The sequence below is a fragment of the Rissa tridactyla genome, chromosome 2, assembly GCF_028500815.1.
Source record: "Rissa tridactyla isolate bRisTri1 chromosome 2, bRisTri1.patW.cur.20221130, whole genome shotgun sequence".
In the NCBI taxonomy this organism is placed as follows: Eukaryota; Metazoa; Chordata; class Aves; order Charadriiformes; family Laridae; genus Rissa; species Rissa tridactyla.
Window position 1 is genome coordinate 20,054,055 of NC_071467.1, and position 12,190 is coordinate 20,066,244.

Genomic DNA, 12,190 nt, shown 5'->3' on the forward strand with positions numbered 1-12,190 from the left:
GCCTCCTCATCTTTAGCAAACGTGTGCCTGGTGGGATCTAAGTGCACTCCTGCAGTTCAGCACGTGCTTAAAGCCCTCATTTGGCAAAGCATGGGATGTCCCTCCCCAGGAGACTTATGCAACCTGTGGAGAAGTCCTTGCTGTCAAGCCCTCCATGCTATTCTTGGCTCACGTGAGCCAGATTTTAACAAGGCACCCAAGCATGGGCTGTATTTTCATGTGCTGTGCACCCATATGAGTAGGCTTAAAGGTGAACTCGTTAACAGACAGACAGATTTTTTTGTGTTCTCCAGTCACGACTGTGGCAAGATCCCAGAGACCAGGAATGAGGCAAAATGGTAAAAGTACTTTGTAGTACATATAGTCAACAGGAACACTGACAGCTGTATGAGGCAATGCAAAAGTTGTTCTGTAAAGAACAGAAGTGCTGGTTCAGGGCTTAATCAGTCACTTGTAAGGTAAGCATGACATCTTTTTGAGGGAAAAGGATCCCTCTAGACTAGCAGAAGGTACTACATCTCCTTTTGAGGCCCGAGGACCCTCCCGCAGGCAGGCAGGAACAGCTCTGATCACAGGATGAGTCCTGTATTCCTCAGCACAGGCTAAATGCTGCGCCGGAGAAAATGTGGATGGGCCCAGAGGCTGAACACTGCTCTCGTTCTACAGAAATGGTGCTTGTAGCAACAAGAGGTAGAGGCTTTTTAAAAAAAATAATAGAACACGTCAATGGATGAGTAAGAAATTGGGGGCAAATAAACTTTCAAAATCATACTGCAAGATAAAAGGAAAAAAAAAATCTAGAAGATAACTGAGCTTTTTGGAGAAAAACAAGAATTATGATTCGGCATCAGGAGCAAAAACCTTGGTGGCATCCCAGTAAAAACATTTTACATCTCACATTAACGTGATACATTTTCTACATTTAACTAGCAAACTGCTTTTTTTTATTTCTACGTTTAGTAGCCATAATAATTCATACCGGGTTATTCCCGTGTGAGGGTTTTCTGTATTTATGGTAGAACATTAAGTGCTTCAGTATTTATGCTATAGCTGTGTCTAGAGAACAGCAGGTATACTGAAAAGTTTAGAAATAACCCCCCCGAGGTACCCAGAGAAAAGGGGTGTGTGATTTCAAGTTGTGGCAGAGTTTCGGCACCAGCACTTGCAGATCCTGACACCTTGTGGCATACCTGGGTAGCTGCAAAACTCTTCGCTTCTCATTTTATTGTATGTGAGGTTTTTTCGTTTGATTCACTTCATTTTATTTTTGAAGAGTGCTTGGAACCGGCGTTTATGTACCGAGCGATATTGTTCCTCGAAGTTCGAAAGTGGGAGGCCTTAAAATGCAGGAAGATTAAGTATACAGCTGAACGTCAGTCTGGGAAAGAAATGGCAGGTAGCTGCTCCCCTGCTTATAGGTGCTGCACAAAATATCTCTAATTGCACTGCAAAGCACTTTAATGTTAAGAAGTTTTAAAATATCACATATGTAGTTTTAGTATTTCCTAAATCCACAGCTTTTGATCACAAAATCGACAGTCTGCGTGTAGGAGTCTGTATGATCTTTTCGGTGGTCAGAGGGTGGTATTTTAACCCCGTGGAACTCCTGACTGCAAACACCACGTTCTACTCTGGGACCCTGCAAACCGTGTCCTACCCTTGTCCACAGCGTCTATGCGGTTGCCAGACTTTTGGGGCAGAGCCTGCCCGTTGCCAGCCGCACAGCACAGCGTATTTGCCGACTGGCTTCCTGTATAGCCCACCATAGCAACCATACATCATGCTTATGCATATTATACCCTGCCTTTGGTTAACTATGGATACGTTACTCTCCATGGATACCAAGCCATTCTTCTGCCTACTACCACCCAAATCTAATCCCGTGCTCTGCTTTAAGCTTGTGCTTAAATACTGTGGAGAATTGTGACTTTATATTTTCTGCTCTTGAAAATACAAAGAAGAACATAAGTGATTATTGCTCTCAGTAAAGCACAAACATATTTGTTCACAATTCCTTTAATTTCTAAGAGATTTTCAGTTTTCATTATTATGCATTGTTTCACCAGTTTTGTCTTTATTAGGCATTCATAAAAAATACTTCATTATCACCTATAAAGCACAGTTCATTAGCATAGCTGCTTTGTGAAGTCAATTGTTTCTTCATTAGCAACAGCTCCTCAGAAATTCAGGCCTTTGATGTTTGTTTAAATTACTTGTATCTTTTCATTTCCTCAGTTGTGTTTCTGAAAGATTTCATTTTTTCTACAGCTATTTACATTTATGAATATCCTTGTAAGCCCTGCAATTCTAATTTGTGATGTATTTTGCTTTCAACTACATTAGCTGTTCATACAAATGCAATGGCATAGAGAGTTTATTCACAGGCTTCATCCTGCATTTGTCAGTGCTAATCTATTAACTCTTTCTATTCCTTTAGGCAGGAATGAAAATGTTTGTCCTCCAACATGCTCCAGCAAAGAAGGTACAATTTTGAAAGCCCCGCAGTTTCACTGCCCTTCACTTGGGTGCCTGGCAAAACCTATATCAAGAACATGCATAGTGTGCGTGAGACACAAAGGTTGCATTTTGCAAATATTATCATAGAATCATAGAATCATTTAGGTTGGAAAAGACCCTTGGGATCATCGAGTCCAACCATCAGCTCCACTCTACGAAGTTCTCCCTTACACCATATCCCTTAACACCACGTCTAAATGAGTCTTAAACACATTCAGGGATGGTGACTCCACCACCTCCCTGGGCAGCCTATTCCAGTGTCTGACCACTCTTTCTGTGAAGAATTTTTTCCTAATGTCCAGCCTAAACCTACCCTGCTGCAGTTTGAAGCCACTCCCTCTTGTTCTATCGCTAATTACCTGTGAGAAGAGACCAGCACCAACCTCTCTACAATGTCCTTTCAAGTAGTTGTAGAGGGTGATGAGGTCTCCCCTCAGCCTCCTCTTCCTCAAACTAAACAGTCCCAGCTCCTTCAATCGCTCCTCATAAGATTTATTCTTTAGGCCCTTCACCAGCTTCGTTGCCCTCCTCTGCACTCGCTCCAGCACCTCGATATCTCTCTTGTATTGAGGTGCCCAGAACTGGACACAATACTCAAGGTGTGGCCTCACCAGTGCTGAGTACAGGGGGACAATCACCTCCCTACTTCTGCTGGTCACAAATGGATTAAATGGATTAAAACAACTGTTTGCAGGATAATTAAAAAACACATATCTTTGCTTGAGTGTTCCTTTCACCTTGCTAGGTGGTGACCCATATGGCACTTTCCCTCCTAGACCACTGCCCTTCCCACCAGGCTGTGGTGCCCAGATGTTCCTTCTGCTTCACAATCAGCAGGAGCTCAGCGGGGAGCTGGTGAGGACCTCTAGTGCCAGAGAGGACCTCCAGTGTGTTCTGCTGCACCACTGAACTGACTTGGCCCCCAGCAGCTCTGGCCTGCCTTAGCCTTGTTCTCCAATTTGCTGGCCACATTTATTTTCTAATATACCATTAATATACCATTTGCTTACGAATGAAATGAATATTTTCCTGATTATAAATCCCTGATCTGACACTGACTGAAAGCAGGTTTCTTTCAAGAGCTGCTGACCTCAGGAAAAGGGCCTAAGAAATGTTTCTGAGTGCATTTTTTTTTTAATCCCACCACTCTTTTGGTATTTTTAAAGGTTCCTTTCTGGAATGGAGAACAGTTCTTATGGGACAGATGGTTCAAAAAATTTAGAATTACATAAAACAAGGAGGACAGATTTGTTGAACCTTCCCTCTATATGCACCTCACTCTTTTTATAAAGAACCTAAGCACAGTTACAGCTCCTCACATGCTTGGCTGTGAGATTGTGCCTCTTTTCTGGATACTACAGTGGTATGCAAACTTCAAAAATCGCTTGAAGCCAAAGACAGCCAAGGTCGAAAGATGTTACCTATGTCCTCTGCTTATTACGAATACTTAATATAGGTAACATGCTTACATTCGTTACAATGCAATCATCCTCCATGCAAACAGTTAAGCAAGTAATCCAAGCCTTCTGCTTTCACCACAAACTCAGGCCAAGGTAAAGAACCAAAGCCAGCTGGCCAGCCTTTGAGAAGAGCTCACTCGCTGGATGGAAAGAGAGGAACTTTGTTGACATGGAAACCTATAATTTCAATATATATCCATAATTAACAGACAAAATAACAAGATGAGAAAGATCTCAAAAAGCCCTGATCAGCTATAGTTGTGAGAGAACTTTTAATATCCAAATATTAGAGATGAAGGAGTAAAAGCAGCGACAAGGAAGGTGTTACAGCAAATTGTTGTTCCGGGCTGGTGTTAGAGAGCTCAATGGGAATGTGAGAAATGAACCAACAGTAATCTGGTGCTGGAGCATGTTTCTGTATCTGTGCTCTGTTGCTGCTATAAAAAGGAGCTTCATGTAGATTTTGTCTGTGCATATTCAAGTGAGAGCTGTTGCCCTGAAAATTTCCAATCGGAATAGACGGCAGAGAGGGGAAAAAGGCTGAAATATTTAGAGAGGTGCAGAGAGACAAAAGATGCAATACAAATGCAGAGGTTGCACAATGACAGTCATAGCTGACAACACAGGAGGACACTAAATAGCTCTGATTCGGCAACAGTCCTTGGGACAAGGACGTCATCAGACAAATCCATACCAGAGATGACCTGGACCAAGCAGAGGGAATGAGACTTTCTGGACATTGCTGTACATGGTAGGAAGAATTCTTCCACTATGGCTTTTTTATCTTTCTGGGGCATTTCATGGCTACCACAGACCAAGTAATTGTACATGACACTTCTACACATCGTGTTCATTATTAGTTCAGGTTTTGATAACACCTCAGCAATAAACTTTATTTCCTTGGAGAGAAACCTCTAAATAAGTATATGGCCCATGCATCACTCCAAAAATAGAAGGGCACAAATCACTAGAGCAAGCAACATTTTCACGTTCAGAAGCGACAGGCTCAGTCCCTCTAAAGAGAAAATGAGGGTTGTTGTTACACTATTATCTTTGCTTGATATTTGCAGTTAAAATATTTCCTGTTCTTGAATTCAGGTGTTTGACTAAAAGACCTGGGCATGCAACATCCTTCACAGATAGACAAGCACCGTTACAGGGACGAGGGCAGAGATCTAATGAACTTTTCCGTGTCACACCTGAAAGGACAAGGGGGAGTTCACAGCAGGCTTCATTTGTGGTAACAAATATTATCCGTGATGCAAAGTCATTTGCATTTCTCCACTCGCCAAGTCTGGGCAGAGCTGGTGATGAAAAAATAATAATAATAAAAAAGAATCCATTTATTTATATGTAAATAAAGTAAACATAACAAACACTAGCTGAAATTAGCATCTGCTGCACAGCTTTTTCACATAGATATAGTAACTGCACGGGAGTAATGTAACTCAACTCTTGGTGTTTGATGGTTATTGGTTTAGTCGCTTTTCCAAAAGTCATCGCAAATTTGAGGCACTTCAAAACTTGTGGTAATCATATTTTTTTTCTATCCATTATGTGTTAGTATACTAGTGAAAGCCAAGGGAAAAGAACAAGAAATATGTTTGAGATCACCCTAAGTATAATAAAACCCAGGCGTTAAATGACAAGCTCTATTTTATTTTGGATGTTTTCATTTTTAACTGCGCCTTTTTAATATTCTCCTTCTCCTATTTTGTAAAATACGAAAGGCCAGAGGCTCCCTCACCAGGAAAAAAGTTTGTTCATTGTAACTAGATCACTGATCTCTTCATCATTATTTTTATGGGCCTTGGGAAATTATAAGGAGATAAAACTGTCAGAAAATAAAATAACTGCCTTCCTTGCTTTCTGTGCACCTGATGATCGTCAGGAAAGAAAGGCACATTTTGCTGCGTATCTGCTGCAGTTCCCCAACTCACTACAGACCCCCAGGTGTGAATCCCTGGGCAAAAATGTAGACAACTGTCTGGAGGGTGGTTTTAATACAAAGTCTTACATTAGGAGAAATTGAACCTTGAGGTGTAAATACGTCATTCTCTTTCACATCATTTAAGCTAGTTGAATGCTTCTTAGTGCTCAGTTAATATAAACGTATCTTGCTGCAGAGCCAGAGCATGCTGCAAAGAGTTATTGTTCTGCTTAGGATGAAAATCAAGCATGGATTTAAAAGTCTTCCTCAGACAGTCTGTTTAATCGGTAGAATTTACATGAGGCCTAGGCACTTTTCTGCCTTGTTATTCACCAGTCGCCTCCTGTGTACCAGTTTTCTAATCATCCAGCGTACAGTCTGTCATCTCTTCAACCACAAGCTCTACGTACTACAAAAAGGTTGGACTCGCCGAGTTGGCCGTGGCTAGGTGAGATGATGGAGGTGGTGATGGGACCAGGAGGCGAAGAGCTCTGGCCCCATGCTCCATGCCACGGTTATTAACCTCTCACTGTGTGCCTTCGCCCCCCTGCCGAGGCAGCCCAGCCAACCTGAGCATCAAAAATGGTCCGTTTGAGCTAAAGGGGTCAGAATAAGATGAGAGACATCCAAGGCTAAAACCAGAGATAGTTAACAGCTTCCTCAGTTGTCATTAGCTATATCTTGAGTTAATAAACTTAAGTTAATCCCTGGGCCTTAGAAATAGCAGGTGTTTTAAAGCAAACGTGGCAGCTATGGGCGAGCATGTACTACATTGCACGACTTCTACAAAAAAATAATGGTATTTATACATTCTATAACCACAAAAAAGTCACAGGCACAAATGTGACCAAGTCCTCCAGCCTGTGTCGACTTTGTCTCGGTTTTCACTGACATAACGGTGATTCATTAGTTGTGCCATCACAGCCCAACTGAAACAGGCATAGATGTCAGTGCCTGCACTGCAGTGCAAGGCTCAGATAATCTCTCTCGGAGGTAAATGAAGTGAAATTGCACATCACTCTCCCTTTCTCACACTAGACAAACTCCTCCTAATGAAAATGTTGAACTGCACTCTCTTTCAATCAGTATATCTTAAGCCACTGCTGATTATATGTTTTGAAAGGGCATTTTGGGAAGTCTGATGAGTTTAGTCAGTGGGTGAAATATGCTGAAATCAGTTAAAAAGACACCTCTTTTGTTCTTCAGGATTAGTTTTTCTCTGAGCTTATTTTAATAGAACAAATATCTCAGGAAAACTTCCTTTATATTTTCCCTCTTATCTGAAAAATTCTCTTTGGCCCTCCCAGGAAAGAGTGCTGGAAAATGTATTCAAACCCTGATTATATATTCTGTCCCTTTCATACTCTTTAATTAGCAAAAGTAGGATTGCAGATGCCTTAGGAGTCGGATTATGCTTATTCTCACTAATTTCTGGGCCTTATTTCTGTATCACCTACTGACCCTGAGGACACCAAGGCCTCCCCATATTATGTGCTGCACAGACTGATAATTAGCCCTCCTCGTAAAGGTGGCAATCCTTTCCTCTTGGAAGTCTGCAGGAGTTTTGTCACTCATTGCAGCAAGTCACAGATCCTCCCCATAACAAGCTAAATGGACAGAAGATCCAAAAAAAGCCTTATCCCACCCAAGCATGTTTTGAGCTTACACAAAAAATTCATTAACATTTTTTCCCGATCCATCCAGTGCCATCCTTTCTGTTATATGCTTTTTCACCCACATTTTTAACCGTCAGCCTGGGCGCGTATCTCCCCAGCCCCTGATGGAAACATCCTTATTTAGAATCAGACAGAAAATAGTTTTCCTCAAAGGGGTTATCTGAGGTGCCTTGTCTCTTAAATGTCTATCTTAGGAGCTGCCACAGAGAGGGTTTTCTTATACAGAGCTGGATTTTGATGAGTTACTCTCCGAGCTAGTCAGCAGACAGACATTTCTGCCTGCCATTTGGATTATATTTCCCTCTCCTCACTTTTTTCATTTTGCACGCAGCATTTCAGGGTAATCAGTTTTATTTGTTTATTTGTTTGGTTTTGCGCTGGTTTATGCTGAATTCTGTAAGTCCCATTTCTGTGTTGGTGAAATACGGAGCAGGTGCAGATGTGGCCCATCTGTGAAATGTGTAGTTTATATGGGCAGAGGGAGAGGAAGGGAGGAAAAATAGTACTATTTGCCTTCTTTCTTGGAGGAGGAGATAGAGGGAATAAGGAAGGGGAAAGTTACTGCTGTATCTGGGGCTGGAAGGCATGGATTTGGGCATTTACATCCTGAATATGTGATAGTCATGTTTTGACATTTTCTGACTTTGACAAAAAATGTCAAGACTGCTATTCTGAGTGATCCTGCAGAAGCATGGAATCATAGAATCATAGAATCATTTAGGTTGGAAAAGACCCTTGGGATCATTGAGTCCAACCATCAACCCCACTCTACAAAGCTCTCCCTTACACCAGATCCCCCAACACCACATCTAAACGACTCTTAAACACATTCAGGGATGGTGACTCCACCACCTCCCTGGGCAGCCTATTCCAGTGTCTGACTACTCTTTCTGTGAAGAATTTTTTCCTAATGTCCAGCCTAAACCTACTCTGCTGCAGCTTGAAGCCATTCCCTCTTGTTCTATCAGAGTGACAAAGAAAGACTGTATTGAAAACTGTATGGAAAACTCAGCTATTCTCAGTTGTCAGGGAGAGTGGCAGAGGCCTGAGCTCCCAAATAACCATGTACATTCAGGGGACTGCTTTTCCTTTCCTGTGAAAATGTGAGAACAGGAATGTGCCGCAAAAGTAGCTAAGGATAAATGTGTTTGTTAATGGTAAGAGGCCAAATGTTCCTGCTGTGGCCCTTTTTAGGAAGCACATAGTCAAAACTCGCGGCTCGTTCCCAGTGAGATTGTATATGCGTGTTTTGCACATTTTATCCCAGAACATGTATTGAAGTGGGCTCAGCGCTTTCCTCATCTGCAACTGGTGCATCAGTTTATGATGTGAAGGAGCACAACGGCACTCAAGCAGATGGGTTTAAGCATGCCCATGCCAGAAAATCAGCATGTGAAACAAGTCTGAATAAGACAAGTAGACAATTTGAAGGCCAATCCAAACCTCTTGGTACTCCCTGCTCAATTAGCTTTGAAAGCAAAAGCTGGTGTGTAAGATGTGCTCTATCCTCAGGTAACTAATGCAATTCAGCCAATTCCAGTGCTTCCAAGGTTTTCTGTAGCACAGAAAGATCCTGTCAATAAACTCCTCAGTTAAACTTTGTTTTTAACTTCTGTGAGTGTTCAGTTAATTTCATAGTCACGCAACTTCCATGTAACTTAGGCAATTCAGTAAACTTTTAGCAAATGCTGGATGCTGTTTGGGGTTTTGACTTGGCTTTTTGTATCTCTCTCTGGTTGCCAGAATAAATGAACCTTAATGCAAAATACCCCTAAAAATACACCTTATGAGATAGTTTAAGTACTAGGTGGGCTGTCTGAAGAATCTAAAACCATCTGAAGGCTGTCATTTAGAAAGGAAAAAGCCAGTCATCCAGCTACAGAAAATAGTTTTTAACTGTGACAAACTTGTCTTGCTGCTTTGTACAAAAATAAAAAAGTGCTTTTTAACAATTTTCTATGATAAAAATACTTCTCACCCAAAAAAACCTTTAACTCAACTGTCGCTTTTGCCTGAAGAAACACATATATATAATTTCTGCTAACTATACTCAGATCTTAAGTTCATAAAGAAATTTTTTGTAATGTATCATCACATTGATTTATTTTAACTGAAAATAGTTTTACAGAGGAAATCATTACATAGACTTTAAAAAAAAAATCATTTCTATCTGGAAGAATAAAAAAGAGATGCTGGAACTACCCTCGATTCCTTTGTGAACAACAGTAAAGTCTGCATTTGGACACCATATCACAAGCCTGAAGGTTTCCAGGAGAAATGGTAAGAATATTCTCTTGGCATCGATGGCAATACATATAAATCATGTCTCATATCTGACTTTGATAAAAGAATTTCATTACCAATTAATTCTATTAAGGCACCATTCCATTTTTTTTTTTGTCAGTGAATTACCTATAACTAACTTGAAGTCATTACGTTTTTCAGGGAAAATCTACTTATAAGTACTCACAAAGCAAACTAATTGAAAACGTAATTAAATAGAGGCCAGAATCTTAAATAATTGTCAGATGCTTACTCCCTAGATTAAGCACACAAAGCAGGCAACGCTTCTCACATAAGTTTTCCAAACTGTCCTGTATTACCATTTTGCCCTTGACACTGACTACTGAAACTGTGTCATTCTCTGATAAAAAGTGGTATTTCAGTCCTGCTCAGCAGCGAGAGGAGAGCCCATGTCTGCTACGGCCAGCGCTGGCCCCTGGCTGCCGCAGGGGGTTTCCGCAGCCCCTTGCCAGTCTCAGCCAGGCAGTGGGTGCACCCACCCTGGCACTGGCTCACACAAGGTGATGGACAATTTTAGCGAGCCGTGTCAAAAACCTCCCGCCCCCGGTTTTCCTCTGGTTATCCTCTGCTGTGAGCTGCCCCACATTGCAGAAGTCTCAATTTCCTGTGCTTAAAATAATTTCAAATAGCAGAGTCCCTTGGGAGGGGCTAGGGATAACCAACCTCCTCCTCCGGCCCCGGGAACAGCCTTGCCGTGGTGGCACAGAGTTAGCACCAGAGTGCATGCCGGGGTTGGCGTGGCTCCACAGGGGAGGCAGGGGGTGATGTCTGGGAGCGATGGATTCAAGGAGATGATGGCTGGGAAAGTCTTTCCCCACAGATACAACCCCGGGGTGGTGCTGTGCAGGATCCTGCTCTCCCTGCGGAGGCTCCCTGGGCTGCACAGCACCATCTTTCCCCCTGGGCCCTGCCATGCCAAGCTGGTTGGCCACAGCCTTGCCTGGGTCTGCCGTCCACCTCGGCTTTGGCAGTGTAGGGACTGGTATTTAGTATTTTCTAGTATAAATGCTAAAAATAAATGGTATTTAGTAATAGATTTAATATTTAAAATAATTAATATGTTAAATAATTAATATATTTATTTTGACTAATATATTAACTAATAAATTTAGTATTTTCACCCTCCCTTGTTATTTGCTGCATTTCCCAATATTTTCAGTGCCTGAACACTTTCGTAAATAACAGAGAGTATTTCTAGCAGAGTTAACTTTTTCAAACCAGCTAGTACCAAAGTCCGCCGTTAGCTTCATCTGCTGCCTCTCAGAAATGCTGAGCCGTGGCAGCACCTATTAACTTCAGGCCTAAATGTGGCAGTATTCTCCAAAATGCCATACATACCTCTCAAATATCTGTTGAGAAAAACTTTTCTACAAATGATATAGTGACGCTGCCTAACCAGCTACTGGCTCGAGAGCTGGGAGTCGAGTCCATGGACACCACATCTGCTGTCACTGCAGTGACACCAGCAGCCACGTCCCTGCGGAACGTTTGTGCAGAGATTACACGGGTCACTGTGCAGGAGCTAAACAGTGACATGGCCATAATGACGCTCCCATCCAGCGTAAGTGAATTTCTAAACGATGCCCCTTCTGATGTTTGTATGTGTATAATCAAAGAGGCAGAAATAATTGCAGCATATGTTCAAAATGGCACTGCCATCTAGAATGCCGTATACGTTCAGCTGGTCTATTATTTTGTGCTCCATATAAATTTATGCTGAACAATTCTCTTCTTCTCCAGCTAAGCCGACATGAATTGAATTCATTGCCTCAGACTAGTGTTGAACAATATTGTGGCTTTCCCCTCCACTTCAGATTCTCTCTCCTTGGCACCATCCCCTATGCACTGCCCCCGGGACGGTGCTGCACATGATGCATCCCCTCCCCATCACGGAGCACAGCGTGCTCCCCCTGCTCCTGCTTCTGCTCCTGGCAGAGGCTGAGGCTGCGAGCACACGGTGAAATCAGAGCGAAGCTCACCACGCACAACAGGGGCAGTGGAACCCAGATGAAGCCAGATGAAATCCTCCCCAAACACCTGCGCCCCTTTCTTATTGATTGACTCTAAACTTTGTGAGGTACCTAGCAGGCATGGAAAAAGGGTTAGGGACTGAACCCGAGCCTGCATCTGCTCAGTGTCCTCAAGCCTTTAGAAGAAAAGCAGTCTCTGGTGTTATCATACAGAGCTCTTAGGGACAGAGCCCTATTTCAGAACCCCTATGGAAACAAAGCTGGAAGTTTCAAAGTAGTCTATTAATTCTCAAATGTGTCAGTATAGAATAATGAGCAGGCAGACCCAACAAT

General features: G+C 42.3%; 1 pseudogene; it reads right to left on the minus strand.

Annotated features, from left to right (window-relative positions):
• Positions 1-2,684: 2,684 nt before the first annotated feature.
• LOC128906389 (uncharacterized) lies at positions 2,685-11,429 on the minus strand (annotated as a pseudogene).
• Between the last annotated feature and the right edge of the window lie 761 nt (positions 11,430-12,190).